Source organism: Gobio gobio (assembly GCF_949357685.1).
Source record: "Gobio gobio genome assembly, chromosome: 7".
Taxonomy (NCBI): Eukaryota; Metazoa; Chordata; class Actinopteri; order Cypriniformes; family Gobionidae; genus Gobio; species Gobio gobio.
Genome location: NC_137103.1, coordinates 29,860,678 through 29,880,726, shown reverse-complemented (window position 1 = coordinate 29,880,726; position 20,049 = coordinate 29,860,678).

The following is a 20,049-nucleotide window of genomic DNA, read 5'->3' as shown; positions in this document are numbered from 1 at the left end:
TCGAACGGTCCATTACCCGGTTTGAATAGGTCCAATGATAACAACTTACTTTAGCCTACAACCACAGCTGCACGGACACGGAGTGTAAAGACATCTTCACAAAATTATGAAAAATACCACTGTATTTGAAGGATACAACTTGAAGAAAAAATTAAGATTTGCACGTTTCCTTTTTTTAAATACATTGTCAGTGATGCTCTGAGTCAGACGATTGTATTTACGCTGCAATAAATAAGTAGGCCTATCTGTTTAAATTAAAATAGCCTAAACATCCTATATGTTCACATTATCAGCAAAACTGCATGAATTTGAGTTGAAGGGTTTAAAATTAACTAAATATTTTAAATTAAAATAACATTTGGCCCTTGGAAATTAATGAATAAACTTTATTTAAAAAAAAATATCTGAGAAGTATTTTATACAATTTAGTTTTTATGGATATTTTGATATATTTATTCTAAAACAAAGATATTGGATGATTGTCAGCAATGTACTACTGTGTAAGGCACAAATGTCATTTATAGTCTGTATCTAATATTTTTCTATGTCTTGTACCTTTGTGCTTGCAAATGATATGCAAATGAGGTTATGCATAGTAAAACTAGGCGTTGTAAGCTCCATATATGGTGATTTCAGGGAGGAGACGGGGTGGAGATGCACGTATGCACAATCTACTATATACAGGCGAGTAGATGAGGCAAGAATATGAACGCAACATGTTTTCTTAACACCTAACGAGAAACCTCGTGTTGCACTAATATTCTGTGTTCGTCTGCTTTCCTGTACAAAGTATGCAACATCAATAAGGTGTATATTGAATTTGGTATTTTAATATCACTGCCTTACCGCATTAATACTGACTACAAACCTGGTAAAAATGACTAGCGGGCAATGGAGGAGAGCCTTGTTTTGTCCTCCAGGTGGGCCTTCCTATAAGCGTGTGACGACACGTGAAAACTATGAATTGGGTAAACGATTTCCAGCCCACAAACTCATCAAACCCGCCCACTCAAAGAAAAAAAACGCCCACATTTTTTACTGCCAAAATAATGTGATAGAATTGTATTGCTTGAGGTTGATGAGTACCATTTTTATCTCCTTAAAACATAATGTTAACGACAACAAAAAAAAACTTTTCCCAGGAAAATGGATCAAAACAGGGCAAATACATTAAAGAGAATTGGCAAATATGACTAAAATGTCCAGGTGGAAACTGTCAAAACGGCAATCAAGAAATTAATTGACTTAACCCATTGAAAGACATCAATGTCAACAGTAGGAATAAGCCAATTTAAGTGCAAAAAGTACCAATATAAGAGATTGGAAAAAACAACGTAATTAGCAGACATTTCACATTCACACACCACTGCCAAAATGCGTCATTCACTGATACTGTATGATAATCCGTCAACAAAAAAATAACAACGATGCACTTACCTTTGTGTTGCACTTTGACAGAATAGTAACCTTACTTCGTGATATATAGAACATAACGCACTTAGCAGTCAAAACTGATTAATCGTTGTTGTTCAAACCTCTTTCAGCAGCTGTCAGGGACGAGTAGAGCGCAGTCTAGACGGTTTAAATGTTGCAGATGTCCTGGTCAGTGTTCACACAATGAGGGACAGGAGTCATAGTCCCATATTCGATTTCAATAGACCTAATTCACACAAAAACCGGAAATACGTAATCGTTGCGGAACCGGAGTTCCTGTCAAGTGTCAACACATCAGAAAAACAAGAGAAAATGGATCAAAGAGTCTACACAACTTCGCTAACGGATTTGTCAAATATTACATTTGATGGAAATGGACAATTAGGCCCATTTACTCTAGGCTCAAACATCCATTTAAGCATGCGTGTTTATTTGAGTACTTCCGTCAGTGAAACAACATACTACAGCCTGTAAAACATTTAAATAGATATTAGTAAATAATGGTAATATAAGTTAAAAAAAATATTAAAAGTTTTATATTTCCCCACAGAGGTGCGTCATATGCCGGTTTGCGCTGAAAGGGATATAGTACACGAGCAGGAAGGTTTGGTCCTTCATCCTGCCGGTGTCATGAGAAATCGTGTCCTCCTGTGAAATAGTGTCCGCTTAGGACCCCAGAGCAATTCTACTGGCTGAAAGAACTTTTAATGGGTAATCTGTTCAGAGCCTGATTACAATTCTTACAACATCACGTTTTGATTTTTGTCGTTTAAATTGTGTTAAAATAGTATTTAACGTCTTGCAAATCATATTTTTCATATACTAGTATATAACCGAAGCTGTAAATTGTGAAATAAAGCATATCTCGTTCTTAATGTTTTTTTTGTTAGCGTACGTTCTAGCCAAGTGGCACGATACGGAAGTGACTTAAACTGCAATTCATCGACTGGCCACTAGGGACAGGCTCCAGAAGGGTCCAGCAGAATCTCATTGAGCCCCATGTTAAAATGTCCAACTTTACAGCAGAATAATGTTTACAGCCTGGTAAAAATTGTGGTTTTGGTCTATACGGCTAATTTTGCCCTTCATGACGACTGTGAGGGGGGGTGATTTTTTTTATAACTCATTCGTTTACATTATTTAAAGCCTTAAAGTTCTGCATAATTAAGGGCGTGGCCACTTCGAGTGACAGGTGGCTAGTCATTTATCTGCTGTCTGTTAGTCATCGCGTCACTTCAGCTCCGCCTTTTTGCCCATTTTCTGTTATCCGAGAGTGACGCGCTGCCAAGATGGCAACAGCCATCTCGTCCCTACTTTACGCTTCAAAACTGCTCATCAGAATCCTATGGGTGACTTCCAGGGGCGTAGCTAAGGGGTGGCCAGGGGTGGCCAGTGCCACTCCTGTTTGAAGCTTGGCCACCCCTCTGGCCACCCCTGATGTGCAAGCTGAAAAGCACTTTTCACAATGACAAAGAGGTGACTTTTACTTCGCCGCTCTGACACAAACAGTCTGCGCTATTCTGAACAGCTCGATGATTAATGATTTTATTGGTCATGTCAATCACAGTACTGACCAAACACTCATCCCTAAACCTACCCGTCACCTTAACCAATTAAATAAGCTGCAGGGTGGGGTTTCTGGTGAAGCGGTTTGGCACTGGTTTGTGCACAGACCTCCAGTAGAAGCGAGCGGTAATATTTCAAGTTCAGCACGAAGTTCTTAATCAGTGAAGCTGAAATATGTCTACACTTAGAGAGTATTAGCGCATTTGCAGAACTCGGCACTGGACAAAAACTCCAGCGGTGAGTGGATTTTAACTTCAACACCTCTGATTGGACATTGCAAGGCTATAGTTTCTTTTTTTTTTTTTTACAAACTTCTATGTTGTTTCAATTTTGTAACTTTTCTATTTTTGTAATGTTCCTTGATATCTGTTTTCTTAGGGCAAATTTTTGGTTCGCAAAGGACAATAAGATAACACGTTTGAGAATACAGACAGCAGGGTAAGACTGTCTACACTTTGTTCATGTGTGAAAATTTTATTTGTATTTTTTTTTGCAGACTTTAAGCTTTTTGTCTTTTTTTCCCTAAAATTATCAGCATACATATTTTCCTTATTTTGTATGACATTGTAAATAAATTGACAATTTTAAATTATTTTTGTTTGTTTGTTTGTGATCTATAATTTCTGTAGAATTTGCTTTGGTACATCAAGTCACAGTCAGTAGTAAAAAGAATTTGGCCACCCCAATAAAATCACTCGGTCTTACCTGGCCACCCCTGAAAAAACGTTCTGGCTACGCCCCTGGTGACTTCACAGACACTACGTCCATATTTTTTAACAGTCTATGATTCTAGCATAGCATACAGCTACATGATTAGCTTAGTTTATACACCACGGTTGCACTTACCCTACATTTTAAAAGCCAAAGCCCCACTTTACTGCTTCTACAATAAAAAAATCATGTTGTATTTATTTTGTGCACCTGTTCTGTATATTATTGTTTTTTTATTGTTTATTATCTACATTATAGGTACATTACTATGTTATGATTTTGTATTGGTATTATTACTTTACAATGTTATATAGGCCTGTTATTGCTCCCATTTTGATCAGGCATTACCACGTTGGGTCCTAAGCGGACACTAGGGGAGCGCGGGGCACAACCTAATTAGTTGTAACACGCATATTTTAACCCTTTCCACACATGCCAGAATGACGAAACTTAGTGTATTTACTAGTTGCCATATCAACATTATTTAGAGAAAAAAATAGCGCCAAAATTAAAAAATCTCTGGAAGATATTACTGAACATTTATTTAACCATAGCAAAAGTAAATTTCTTACTTAAGTTTAGTTTTCATCTCTGTTTTTTGTGTTTATTTTAAATAAGACAAATCTTATTTTAATCTTATATCTGTTATTTAACAGTTGAGATCGTTCTTTAATGCTGATCTAACCAGCAGAAGACACGAGACGCGATTTAAATCCCAGTTGTGCAGGTGGGGTGCGTTGTAACACTGCGTTACAATGAGCCCCTATTAGAAATATGCCATTATATTCAATACTTTTATAAATTATTTTGAGAAACCATGAGAAAAGGGTGAATAATGACAGAGTTAATGTTCAGTCAGATATTATTAATTAGGGGTTCAAGCATGAAATGCTGAAACCCTATTGTAATTGTAGGGATTCGTAAAACGCATCGTGCAGGCCAAACCGTAAGGCCTAGAGACATGAAACCTGGCCAGATGGTAGGCCTCAGTTTGGGGACAACCTATCAGAGTATGACCCCGAATGGCCCATAGGTGGCGCTACATCAACCAAAAGTTCAAAATTGCTCATAACTCTTAGACCGTTTGTCCCAGGATCAAGTGTCTTATATCGTTGGAATCCTTGGCTCAAGGCAGACAAAATGGCTATCTCCGATTTGCTCGCCCTTCAGGCGCCAATTTTGAGTAAATTTCATTTTTTTGAAAAACCTATTTTTGCTGACTTCTCCTAGGTTTTTGGCCCGATTGGAACCAAACCACTGCAAGACTATTTTCTGGAGTCGGTCAATCAATAATCATCCAAAAAACTCAATTTCAATTAACGGTCGATAAGGGGAACCAAAATCTTTGATGGCACCAGGGCCATTTTTACTAAAATGGTTATAAATTGTGAACGGAAAGAGATTTTTTTGCTAAACTTGGGATACATCTTCGTGAGCTCATTCTGAGATCACTTGAAAAAAATTGCAACGATTGGCCACTAGGTGGCACTATAAAACGGTTATAACTTGTGAAAGGAAAGGGATATTTTCGCAAAACTTGGGACACATGTTCATGAGCTCATTTTGAGGTCACATGAAAAAAAATCATGACAATTGGACACTTGGTGGCGCTATAAAATGGTTATAACTTGTGAACGGAAAGAGATATTTTCGCTAAACTTGGGACACATGTTCATAAGCTCAATCTGAGTTGACATGAAAAGAATCGTGACAATTGGCCACTTGGTGGCGCTATAACAGTGAAAGAAATCATGAAAATAGCTATAAGCGCACCCAACCGTTAGTCTACTGAAAATTGGCATGCAATGTCATTGTCCAGGGTGCCATGATAGTCTATGAGAACATTGGTGTATCTCAAAAAACTCGGTATACGTCATTGGCACAATGCCTTGAAGGAGCCTTAGAAGTTTCAAGCCCGTGTTTTTTTCACAGGAGTGACCTCCTAAGAATCCTTGCCGAGTCCAACAATACCAAACATGCCAGGTTTTGCCTTATGGTTTTGGTAAGCTTTAAAAAATTGTGGTTATCTTCAAAGCTGTTAGTCTGATCGAGACAACAACAAAAAAAACAAAGGGAATTTGTTCACTTTGTTTTTCAAATTTAATTCCTCCTATGTTAATCTACTAACTTTCCTGACTGCTTTGTTGGACAAAATGGCGGATTATGATTAGTCAGATCGCCTGTCAATCAAACTCCCTCCACATATATTCAGTATGGGCACACTTTGAGTACTACTAATAAAAGTGGTGGAGATCAGGCAAGACTATAAGAAGACTCAGGCAAAAGGTGCTATAACTGTAAAAACGCTTTAAAACCATATATTTCCTATGGTAAACTGCCTGTATAGGCTGTAAATTGACTTTTTCATCTATGATGGCAGTTGTTAAATGCTTGCTAAATAAAACTTAATGTCTTTTGATGCTTGTGTGCTTAAAGGCCTTAACTGCTTGAACCCCGATAAATGCTGCTTGCAGCTTTAATTATTATTATGTTTTGAACTATGCTGTATAGCTGTATTTAGCGATTGTAGTCAAACTCAAAAATGATTATATTTTTAATGATTAAAAAATGCCATTATTTTATTTAAAAAATTTAATAATTGTATTTTGTTGACAAAATATTTTAGTTTGTCTTGTATATTTTTTTGATTATATCAGAGAACATTTTAAGCTGTTATTTGGTCATGTTACATTGTGCCCCACCACATGTTACAATCTACCCCACCCTATGGGGCATGTTGTCACATTTCACTTCCATTATTTCAGGGTAAATCAAGAAAAAAGTATGCACATTATTAATGAAACAAAACCACATAATTGTACTAGACATGTGTGCAATTAATGTGGGAAAAAATAAATAGGCTACTCTGAACCCCAAGTGGATTTACACAAAATACATCAAAAATCAAAATACGTCAAAAATCGTTAGGTTGCGCCTCGCTCTCCCCTATTTCACAGGAGGACACGATTTCTCATGACACCGGATAGCCTGAAATCCATTTCCGTCAAACTTCATCATCAACAGGGAAAGACTGAAACGACAGGTATGGCTACTTTTGGGAATAACAAGAACAGCCCGGGCCCCGGTAAGCTACAATAACACTTGCGCCATTTGTTTACCTGTTGCCCTGACCGGTGAGGAAGAAGATTACCACAACGATTGCGTATTTCCGGTCACAAAAACGGAAGTTGTGTGAAAGGTCTATTCAAGCCATTCAACTGTGTTCTCAGAGTTGGTTATAATCTTCGAGTCATCTTCCACCACAGGTGTAATCCACGTTGGATCACTGTCCCACTCTTTATTGTAGATACAACTTAATGTATTTTTATGCCACTTTAGCATAGCTATCACTTGAATATACAGCTACAAGTTATCGCGCTAAAAAAACGTCAGTTATGAATGAGCGTGTCTGCCTGCTGATTGCTGATTGGCTGGAAGTGCGCGTACTCGTCGGGTCAGTGTGTCATCATGACCATCATGACTCATTTTATGCAGTTAAAGCACACTTGAGTTTTGTTTATTAAACCAATAACAAAACAAAATTAGACTATACATTTTTTTTTTTAACTGACCTCAAACCAGCCTTTCCACCCTGCCAAGCCCATTTTTACCCACACAATCAAATTCAAAACCGGCCCAATCTGGCAACACTAGTTACAAGACCCGCCCCATTCTACTTCTGATTGGTTATGTTAGTTTGGTTTAGAGTGGAAGCTGTGTTCCTCTCAAACCATTGGTAGGTGACTAATGAGCTCTAACGTAATATTAACACTTTTTTTAATGCAAAATTTATGCAATCAGTATAAGCTTTGCTTTCCCATGGAGTCCGTTCTCACTAGACAGCTTAAGTTTAGAAAGATCAGCAGGCCGCAGGTGATAACTTCATCACTCCCTGTGTCTTTTCTTCATGTCCAAAAGAGCGCTTTATGATAAACCTCGTAAACCCATCACCCTGGACAGTAAAATCAGACTGGGCCTTTTATCTGTTTTAAGCTCTCTAGATAAAAAATGAATGCTGCAACTGTGACTTAGCTCCACATCTGTGTGGCAGATTGGGCAGAGCAAAAAGGTGCTGTGAAGTAGATGGACAGCAGTCTGTCCAGCACGTGTGCACGCTTTGTGATCAAATTACAATTGCTTTGCCAACAATAAAAGGCGCAATCATTTTCCTTTTTTTCTTACTATGTGATTTATGTCAGGCAGAAAGACTGATGCCAGGCTAAGTGTAATTTCTGAGCCCATAGCGCCACCAAAATAAAATGCAAACACTAATAGACCACATTAATTTCGTATAACTTAGGTGCGAAAAAAAAATCACGCATAAATGTGTTCTTACCCGTTCTAATGTTGATGAATCCGGGTTACTCTGAAGGAACTGAACTTGTGGCTGCAGTAGCCTAATAAGGGCTTCTCCGCAGTAGGCTACATCCGCGCACCACTAAAACAATGTTCTATAGTATTTTGTTGACTTGTGTACATGCATGATCCCAAACGCGTCCGCGGTTATTTAATCCATTTAACAGCCCGTCAATGACTTCATATCCGCTTTACCCTCTATTTCCAGTTTTACTTTTGTAGAAACCATGAATCACCGAAGACACTTTAATATTATGTTTTATTAGACAGGCGAGCAACTGTTTGGATACATTAAGCAACAGAAAATGAATCATTATACAGGTCAACACGGTTAGTCTTATTGTTTGAATCGTTTGTTTTCTTGATTTACCGCGAGTGTTTTGATTTAAACACTATTGTGTCAAGTGGCTTTCTCCATGGATCATACAATATCATTATTTTAAAATGAAGTGCATGTTATTTAGCAACACAATCTAGCTTTATATATTCTAATATAGATATTACTGCAAGTGCAACACACTCAAATGTCTTTGTTTCTTTTAACCATGTAACACAGTGCTGCATTACCCCACATTCACAACGAAAAGAACGGATAGGTCATATTGTTGCAACCCTCAGATGTCTTTACATGTCTTTTATGTGATTTGACAATAACACAATCATTTCCCCAGCCTACCTTATGGCTGCCAAATGAACAGGTTTACATGAAACTTAAGACAGAAGAAACAGCAGCGTGACCCCTATCTTCTCAACTGTCCCCTGGCTATAGGACAGAGAGATTGGACTTGGCATCTCACACCCTCAGAGCTTCAGGGGAGGTGGCCCAGCCCGGGCGGTCCCGGCCAGCCATTTCAGGGTGAAGGATCGTAGGGGAAAGGAGACATGGCAGCCCCACTTCCTCTTGGCCCACAAGACGCCCTAATTAGCACCACTTTCCCTATTCAGAACCTACTGCTCTTCTGCATACTCTTCCATTATCAGTACAGATATCAGAATTAAATATTTTTTATTTGTTGCAGTTTCATATGCTCCATCCTCTCAAATGTATATCTAGATAAATGGGTCTAATGTCTTAGACACAGTTCTGCTCTGCAATCCCCACTGCTCACATCTGATAGGTAAGTTGAGGACAGAGAAAGAAATATCAATACCAGATGATGAGAAAAAGGGAGAGAAACACAAAGAACAAGAGAGAAGGAATGACGTGAAAGAGGATGATATGACAGGCTACGAAATACCAAAAAAAGAAAAGCCCTCAAAGGAAGATGTTTGTTTTAATGATGACAGGAGCAGGTGTCTGTCTACTACCATACATCATTTTCTTATCTCTCCTCAGCAATCTGTTTTGTGTCAGCATGTCTGCAGGATCTCCTCTCTGTGGTTTTCTCATCACCTGGTCCTAATTGGCTTAGATATACTTACTGGACAGACATTTGTGAATAACAAGAATGCCATGATGATAAGGAAGTACTGCCTTAATTACTAGTCAAAGCACTGAAAATGCATCTATATCACAGTGTCTACTAAACAGAAAGTGACTAATGTCACAGACCAATCCTAGAAGCTGAAGGACATCAGTAAGCATCCTTTTCTATTTAGACACGTTCAAAATGTTGTGTATTCTGACAAAAAACTAAGCAACTAAAAGTTAGGGGTCAATACATTGTTTTACGTTTTTGAAATAAGTCTCTTATGCTCCCCAAGACTGTATTTATTTGATTAAAAACACAGTAAAACTGTGCAATTGTGAAATATTATTACCATAGGCCAATAAAATAAGTTTTTATTCCTGTGACGACAAAGCTGAATTTTCAGCATCATTACTCTTTTTTTAATGTCACATGATCCTTCAGAAATAATTCTAATGTGCTGATTTGGTGCTCAAGAAACATTTTTCTATTATCGATGTTGAAAACATATAGGCCTATATGTGTGAGTGTGTATTTTGTTAGCCTCATAAAGAGAAAAAAAGGATTGATCCCAAATACTAAATATTGTTCCACGTTTATTTAAGAGTCAAATTTAAAAGTTATACTTTTAGGAAGTGTTTCAGAGAGGACATTTGTTCGCCTCTCTCTCTGTTGTGTGACCACTCATCACTTGACTTCATAATGAGTACATTAAGTTTATCTGCACAGAGAGGGTAGAGAACTAGATAAAAACAGAGGTCAAGGGATGGAGAATCTGTTATTTTGTGACACTGGAAGGAGACGAGGATTTCAGGGGGGAATCTAAATGGGAAAAGCAGTCTGAGCAGTAGATAAAGAGAGCTCCCTGTAAACTTACTTTCAAGGCTGCTGTCAGTCTGTGGGCCAGACCATTTCACCAGCCCTTACTTTCAACACATGGATTGATCTGCTTCGTGAGGATATGACACCGGTTCCCATTTTTTACAGAGCTGGAGGGACCTCATGTTTGTGTGATTCTCTGTCCAAGACTGTGAGTTGATGGAGTAGCGTCTCTTTACTCTTCTCCCCCATCCCCCATCAAACTAGATTTTTCAAATATGATAAATACCTTGGCCAGATCCCACCCCCTCACTGCGCTCTCATGGCAAAAATACTCACCCCCAAAAAGTCTGGATTCAATTTTTGAAAAATGGAGAGCTTGTGAAAAAGGGGGAAACCCTCTTGTCTTGTAAGTCAATTATTGTTCAGGTTATACTCCAAATCCTGCTTTAATATATGTGTTTGTGTAGGATATACTCTCAATCCGCCACTACATAATCCCATTCACAGACTAAGTTTAGCAGTGCAAATAAATATGGTAATGGATCCCCCTCACATAGCGGTAGAGAGAGGCAGTTACGGCACCAAGGCCCAATCTTTTCCAGATGCCATCGATAGATCGCATTATTTACATGCTGAGTATTCGGTTTCCACGGCAACTCTGGCCACTTTCGCGCGCGCCTCCGCGGCCTGTTTTCTGCCTTGCGGGTCCTGATTGCTCAGGAATGAAGATCGTTTTCATTAGGATGCTGATGCACAGATGTAGTGCCCCATAAATGCACCATCTCCGTGCTGTCTTTGCATTGCCTATGATATCCGATACCCTCATTCAGCGCACATTAAAGGCTAATCATGTCTATCATTTCCATTAGCGCACTGCGCTGCCGGCTCGTTCACCCGTGCAATGCGGTCTAGATGTGCTTCATTATATGCCCCGTCCCTATCAGTGCTCTTACGGTTAATTAACTTAGAGCAAGATCCTAATTGCTCGATCCTCTGTGTTTGCTCTGTATTGAATGACTGATTGAGACGCTCTGCGGTCTCTCCACTAGAGGGTGACCTATGATCACACAACTGACCCACGACCTCCGAGCTGTGACGAAGGGGAAGAGTTTGTTTACAAAATTGTTGTAAGGTGGTTAAGAATTTGAAACTCAAAAAACACTGATATGGGCTGTGAATTAAAGCAAATAATGTAGGATATTGAGCTTTAAATTGTGAATCTTATTATCTCTGGCATTGCTGCTCAAAAACACTACTTGTGTTTTGTTTTGTAAGTTATTGCGGAACAGACAGCAGACCTCTGCAGCTTATTTATTTTACTAGAACTACAGTTGAATAGGTAACATAAAAGAAAAAAACATATTAAAGTCCTCTTTCATTTAAGTTATTTATTTGATTTGATTAATTACAATATTTGTCATTTATATATATATATATATATATATATATATATATATATATATATATATATATATATATATATATATATATATATATATATATATATATATATATATATATATATATATATATATATATATAAAATAAGGTTTTGAATCTATCTCATTTAAAATTACATTACTTTAGTTTCACATTTGTGTCAAGTGTTGGCTAAATCTATACTCTGTGCCATTTTTAAATAGGCCTACATTGGACAGTGTTAGAATCGTCCCCATCTGGTCATTAACATGATATGGTTTATCATTTTATATAAATCAAATTATAAACCACATGTACAATATAACATTTTTATTTTAAATGATTTTTGTCCTGTAAATGCTTTATATTTTTCCTCAGGAGGATGGTGATCATATGCTGGTGTTGTTACAGCTTATGTTCTCTTAACCGAACTGAATGTTCCAAGACATTTTGCTGGCCTATTTCGATTACCTTGCCTATTACCACTTGGCATGCTTTTTAATTTTGGGAAGTATTGGTGTCCAAGAAAGAAACTAAATGTGTCAGAAATGTATACACTTTAAAAGTTGTTAATATTTGTTCCTAAGACCACAGTAGCTCACACCTTCATTTTGTAACACTCACACCTATTTAACCACCATGTAAAATGCAGGACAAGCAGAAATGTTTAAAAGTTGAATACACAGATTTCATTAATGGGGAAACATATACATATTCAGATAGGCATGGAAATGTTGGCCTCATATTTTCAGTTAATGGTCTGAGCTATCATAACCAGCTGGTTCTGGGCACAAGCTCACATGATCTTTAAACAAAATTAAAAACCAGCTGTAAAAATGTGCAGGTAATACGAAATAGTTGTTTGGAAATGTAAATTGAGTTTTTATGCTTTTTTAAGATTTACATTTTGCAGTAAAAATTGCCAACATAGAACGCCTGTTGACAAGCACACTGCAAGTCTTTCTCAGGTATGAATGGGATAATGTCTCTCTTATAGCCTATTTGTTTTTCAAAAATATTATTAATCTGTTGTTTACGGAAACTTTGTTTTATGTATAGGCATATGTCACTTCAAAGAAACGCATTTATGTATTTTATATTATTAGTTAATACACCAGCGATAAACCAAAATATCTTGTACAGCCCCAGTACTTCTTTCAAACATAGCTATCTTTATCATCATTATAGTGAAATCTGTAAAAATGAACACAGATAGAAGCTACTAGAAAATGTCTGGTGCTGCTATGTCTGTCACTGCTCGTCAAATGACTATTTACTTATCCATCTGAGATGTTTATGGTTTCTATTAAATTAGTGTTAATCTCTGGACAGCCGTCTTTAGGATATGAAAAAAGATTCCAGCTGTGTGGGTATGGCTGGCTTTCTCTCCGCTTAAATATTCAGGAAAACAGCTGTAAACCAACAGGCCGTAAACCAGCTAGCAGATCCTGCTTTTTCTCAGAGCCACGTATATTGTACATTTTAATTATGTTTCTAATTACATGCAAACGCTCAAAGAGGTTTTTGTCGTCGCCTTGTAGGTCATTGAACCAGCTAATTTTCTTGAGTCGAGAGTCATGAACCAAAAGAATATCGACGCTTCTATTTTGGGCTTAGTGATTTTCTGTCGCCTGCAGTCATGGCATTTCCTGTACATCTGGAATTATGACAGTTTAGAAGCTAATTATAATGTGGACAATGTCTTCTCTGAATTTCAGTAGCAAATGTACACTTGTCACCACAAGGTGGACAGCAGCTGCTGTGTATCCCTTTCCTTGATTCTGTTCATATGTAAATCCTCCTTAAACTGAGACATACTGTACCATTTAACTATCTCTGTACCTTCTTCTGTAAGATGCCAAGGTCTCCCCCCCCCGCTTAACCACAGCAGCTTTGTGTTTCCCGTGAAGAATGTAAAGAGATTACGCTGAAATAAGATGCAAATAGAAATTACAGGGTTTGCTGCAGAGAGGAGGTTCCAGGCCTGTGACTTCACTGTAAAGTGATACCCTTTACATACTCTGAAGAGTATAGCCTGCTGACAGCAGCAGGGCCTAAAAAGGGCACACACACACATTGATGCATGCTTTATATTGTAGTGCTTAGAGCTGCGTGTGTGTGTGTGTGTGTGTGTGTGTGTGAGAGAAAGTAGATGCAGAAGAGGGGGCACATTTGTAATGATGCACCATTGTGAAACCATGCAGGCTATCTGGATATAATCAGAGTCCTGTTCCAATGTTACGGTGCCTCCTTTTCCTCCGGGGAGCCCTTCTTTCTCTTATTCCACAGCAGTAACACCTATAATGACAGCTGTTGCTTTTAAAGATGACATGAAAGTCCTTTCTTCCCCATTGTGAAGCATATCGGACTGAAACGGCTTTTCGAACTAGAAATAATGTAGGACGGGACGTGATTTTGTCAAAAATTAGCACTGGATATCACTGGATAGTTGTGGTTTACTATTGCTGTGATGTCATGTGAGTGACAGGTTGTCCTGCCCTCATGCCAGAAAACACATCATCAGAGAAGAGATGTCTGCATGGGGGGGCATTCTCTTCATGTTTTCCTTGCTTTTAGAATAGAATAGAATATGCTGTAAAAAAACTAAGAAAAAAACAAAACCTTAAAACACCCTTAAAACACAACCTAATGCAATGTGTAATTCAAAATACAGATTGTAAAAATTGCAAACACTTGTAAAATACGAGAATATTTATATTTATACAGTACATTGTGCCCTATTTTTAGATACTTTTTTAAAGTGTAAAATAGAATAGAATAGAATCTGTTATACCCACATGACTGGGTCAGTGAATTGTGCAGCTACATGAGAAAGTATGTGAAATTTAATGTACAAAAACAATGCAACATGCAGGAAACAAGTGCTTTGATACTGAATATTCTGTTGTTCAGACATCATTGTAAGTATGATATTATATTTGACTTTATAGATATGTTTACCACTATGATTGGATTCCTCACAAAAGAAGGAAACGCAACTGTTGCTGGATTTTGATGTGTAACTGAGCAGTGGTAGTCTATCAGTCATCAGTTTGGTAAGCGTGAAGTGTGATGCGTGGGGCTATTAGCAATGCCTAATGTAATGGTGCCTGAACCAATAAATGATTGAATCATCAAAGAGCTGCATGCACGGCCAAAATAAACCAAATCTCGCTGGTCTATCCAGCATCTGCCACCAGTCAAGAAGTGCAGGAACCAGTAAACCCATAAGGAAACAAAAAAACAGCTGCTTTCCTATATCCTGAATCTATCATGAAAAAAATCTGACAAAATATGCTTTTGGAAAAAGAGGGTCATTTTGGATATGCTGGGGTGAAATTTCCATTTAAATGAGCAATTATTGTTTTTTTCCCATCAAAAGGAGACCATGATAATAATGTCCATCCACTTATTACCAGTGTTTTTGTGGTCAAATTAGGAAAAGTTTCATTTTTCCAGTATCAGTGCTCTAATGCACATCATTATGGATTCAGAGACCTGGAAATCATTATTCCAATAATTAACATGCAATCACCAAACCTAAAAAAAATAATGAAAAAGAAGTTAGAAAGTAAAAAGAATAAAAGAAAATCATAAATGCAGCTTGTCTATTTATTGATTGTGACATCTAATCAAAACCATGCAATTTTCTTTTGTTGCGATCTCCGTCATGGCAGCCACCTGATATCTTCTGATGTGCACAACTTGTCTTGATGTAGGCGGATGGTCAAGGTTTGAAAGTCTTTTTCATTAACTTAATACACTTATAAGCATAAAGAAAAATATAAAATGTAACCTAACATTCAAATGTTTGGGGTCAGTCAGTATTTTTTTTTTTTTAAAGAAATGAATACTTCAAGCAAGGATACATTAAATTGGTCCAAAAAAGATATTTAGACCTTTAAAATATTCCTGAGAATCCTGTAATGTCTAATCTAATAATGTTATGTATAATTAAAAAAAAAATTTATTACAACATTGCACCAATTTAGCAAATTAGAATTATTTCTGAAGGATCAAAAAATCTTTGACCCCAAACTTTGTGCGTGAGTCTCTACTGGCTGAGATCAAAATGCTACCAAATTATATGTAGTTTAGCTTCTCTGAGCTCATGACCTTAAACATGACCTTTAACCCCACTCGTGCTCTACTGTATGATAGCGGGAAAGTGAAGACAGCAGATGGGAGAGAGAGAGCAGAGACCCTTTCTCCACCCCCGTCACTCCTTCCCTCCTGTTCTGTCAGCGCTAAAACAGAGAAGGAGACAAGGTGCTGAAACACATCCCTCCTGAGGGACGACCCCCTCCCACCTCAGCACCACACAGACACACACGGCTGGCTGCTTCCCTGCCTGTTTGAAAACAGTCACGCATTTGCCTCTGACAGGCAGGAGGACCACAGCACATGTTCCCCACAGCTGAGAGGGACGTCTGGTGGCCTGTGCTCGCCGCGAAGTGAACGGAGCAGAAGTGTGCCGTTCTGAAGTAAGAACACTGAAAGAGATAACTCCGCTAGCCCACCCAAAGTCCGGCCCTTTCTGCTTGGACTACTGTGTCTTTTGCTGCTGCAGGCTAGTCAGATGCTGCTGTAATGGAAACCAGACTCTCCTTTCAGGAGCAAACATTGCTTTACACAAAATACTTCTCACCAGCTGTTTATTTTCCTTAATGGACCGAAGTAGGAGGGGAAAAAATAATTAAAATACGTGGAAATTTCCAAAGGCGCTCTTTAGAACTTTTCAATTAAATGGAACTGTTCATTCAACTAGCCAAGCCATCCATCTACCCTATCCATCTTCTCATCAATTCATCCATCCATCCATCGACTTGGGTGGCAGGCGCCCCGTGGGCTGCAGTGTCAGAGGGGAAGGCCTGTCTGTCAGTGTCAGGATGCTGGCGAGTCAGGGAGCTGTTGATGCAGGCTGAGGTCCCTGCGCTCCCCAGGCCCGTGCCCTCCTAGCCCTGCCCCGTGGTGGGCCATGGCCCCCTGCCTCTATATATTATCACAGGTGGGCTGTTGGTTACAGCCACCCTGCCCATTCTCTCCACAGCACATCAGGGGCGGTCAATAGGCCCTGGTTCTATTACTTGAAACTTGGCCAGGATTTTTAGAACAGATCTATGAAGGTGGTTGGGCAGATAGATCTGCGGTGAGGAGATGAACAATTAGTGATCGGGGAGGGCGATGAAAGAGGTCGACATTCACGCAACAGACAGCCTTTCAGCATGCAGAAACGGGCGCAAAAACTTTTGGACAGCTGATAGAAGGGTTATATGTCATTCAGAATTGAACTGAACTTTAAATTCCTGAATGCCAACATGATGCATTTTCTTGTTTGAAAATGTATATATATATATATATATATATATATATATATATATATATATATATATATATATATATATATATATATATATATATATATATATATATATATATATATATATATATATATATATATATATATATATATATATATATATATATATATATATATATATATATATATACCTATCCCTATCCCTTACTAGCAATTGACTGCAAGCTTATATTAAGATGTGCCTCCATCCAATCAACAACCCATGGATAGAATCAAGTCCAAGTCAACGTTGTTTTCTTTTTTTGATATTCCGCTTCACTTGGATGTATCACCATATGGAAGAAAAGATCTGAAGCTATTCCATTACATCACAACATTAATAAAGTAATTTTTTGGACCAGGGTTGAGAACACTTAATTTACAAGTATGTATTATTTAGCTGTGTTTAATTTCTTTGAATTGCAAGTAAATGTCTCTTCCTGTGATTCCAGTTCAACTTCTTGTTTGGCATATAGCCAAATTCATAATTCATAATTAAAAAGGAGCCAAGTTCTGAATTATGAACTCTGGTTGAAAGCTAAACTGTCACACAAAAAAAGTTATGTATGAGATGTTTTGTACCATTATTTAAATAAATGCATTTTTGTTTGAATAAAAACATAAATATTGAGCACATTATGGCCACATTGTACTGAAGTTACATTTATTTGGATTTTCATTTGCTTAAAAATATAAATAAACTGATATTGTTTTTTGTAAAACAAAGGAACCTCAGTAAAGTTGGAGATGTTATTCATGGACCACACACACACTCAAACAGAGATTAGTCACATATTATTTTCCTAAAGTCTATCACAGTAGGGTGCTGCCAGTTCGGTCTCTGCATCCACCCTGCTTTGCACTCTTTCTCTTTCTGTCTCTCATCCCTTTCTATCTGTCACACATACTCAATCACACACAAAATGTCAACTGTAAGCATAAGTGGTTTTTCCAAGCACCACAGACGTTTTATTTTGCTGCAGCACATTGAATTAAGAAATGAAGTGGGAGGGCTATAACAAGATGTTGCAGTAAAACCACCTTTATAGAGGAACAGAAAGAGAATATCATCATCATCATCCTCATCATCATATCATGAGAAATTCCTCTTCAGAGAGGTGCAGAACAAGGCAATTGAACTGGGTGGCCAGGAAATAGATGCCAAAGGCACTAACAGCCAACAGAGAGAGCGGGAATCACAGAGCATGATGCAAACACAAAGTGAGGTTTTGGTATAGACACGCTGCTTGATCACGGTCTATGTGTTACAGCACACAGTGCCGCAGGAGACGGTCTTGAATATAGAATATGTGTGTGAATACAACCAGATGCAAAGGTGAGAGAATCAGCAGCAGATGTGTTTGAAGGGGATGCAGACGTCTGAAATACTGCAAAACACAGGACCGTTTGTCCCTTTTAAAAACATCTGTTAGAAAAACCAGGGGGTCGATAATTACATAAAATGAAATTCTAGAGTTGGACTTTAATACTGGCTGTGTTTCAAAATTGAGGGAGTTACTTGCCTACAGTAAGTGACATATTTAGGCATAGAGTGTGCCTATAATAAACATTTACAATGTGAAGGAAGGATTAACTTAAGGGTTGGTTTTAATGGCATTAACTCAGAAGTGAGAATTATATCATCCTTTATTTTCACTTTCTTTTGTGGTAGAATGACAGGCTGCATCCGAAAACAGTAGGCTATGTGACAAAATAAGTATGTCCGAAAAAGTACCCGGATGACCTATTTCTTCATACGGTGAACACTTTACTATCCCATGAGGCCACGGGAGAGGATTTATGAATGGAGGTGAAGCGACGCAACTGCAGGTGACATGATATAGACGCAATTGCAAATGTAGTACGTCCAGATTACATTCAGACTACACACACTCATACTATAGAACATACTTTTTAGCGGTCATGTATAAGTAAGTAACTTATTCAAAATAAGTATCAGTATGAGATTTCGGATGCAGCCACAGTCTCAGTTTCCATTCACTTTCATTTCATGTAAAAAACATTCTTTAAAATATCTTCTTTTGTGTTCAGCAGAAGAAAGAAATTCATACAGGTTTGGAACAACTTGACGGTGAGTAAATGATGATTTTTTATGTGGTAAACACTAATTGGTGAACAGTGTTTTTGTGCCCTTCAGTAAGGGGACACCATTTGTATGCACGTTCCAAACAAAAGTGAACACCTGAATCCCTCTATAGCGAAGTATAGCGAAGGGGAGACATACTACAGGCCATGCCACTTCAAGGAAGTAATTTTATCATTTATGGTCATGTGTGTAAAGATATATTTTTTTTATATTTTGAAAGAAGTCACTTATGCTCAGTGGCGCCTCCAGGAAATTTTTTATGGGGTGGCCAGAAGGGGACAGTAAAAAAACCTAGGGTGGCACACTAAAATGTACACTGGAAAAAAGTGCTAACATGCATTTGTAATCGCTACTTTATCTAACCCACAAAAAATTATTCTACTTTATCTAACCCCCCCCAAAAAAATCATTTCTTTGATGTAATTTGTTGATATGCAGATTAAATTACATTTTTGACTTGAAACCTGAAAGACTTGAAAAGTTTTTGCAAGAAACTTGTTAATTTAGATGTTCAAAAAAATGTACAAAAATATTCTTTGTTGTCTGCGATTGTAATTCCTGTGTAAATACATTTATAGGCCTACTAGTGATGTACCAAAATGAATTACGGATGAACTCGTCCGAAACCCGGAACCAGAAATCATATAGGTATTTAATTTAATAAATGTAATAATCAAGCTAATTAATCAAATGTATTTAATAATCAACACTCAAATAATACTGAGCTGTACAAACATTTAAAATACACCTAAAGCAGATTTTATATCAACTTTTTACATATTCAACTATGTTTCTAATTATATAAATAAAATAAAATAAAATATAAAATTTCAACAACAGCAGTAATAGCCAATAATGAATATGTA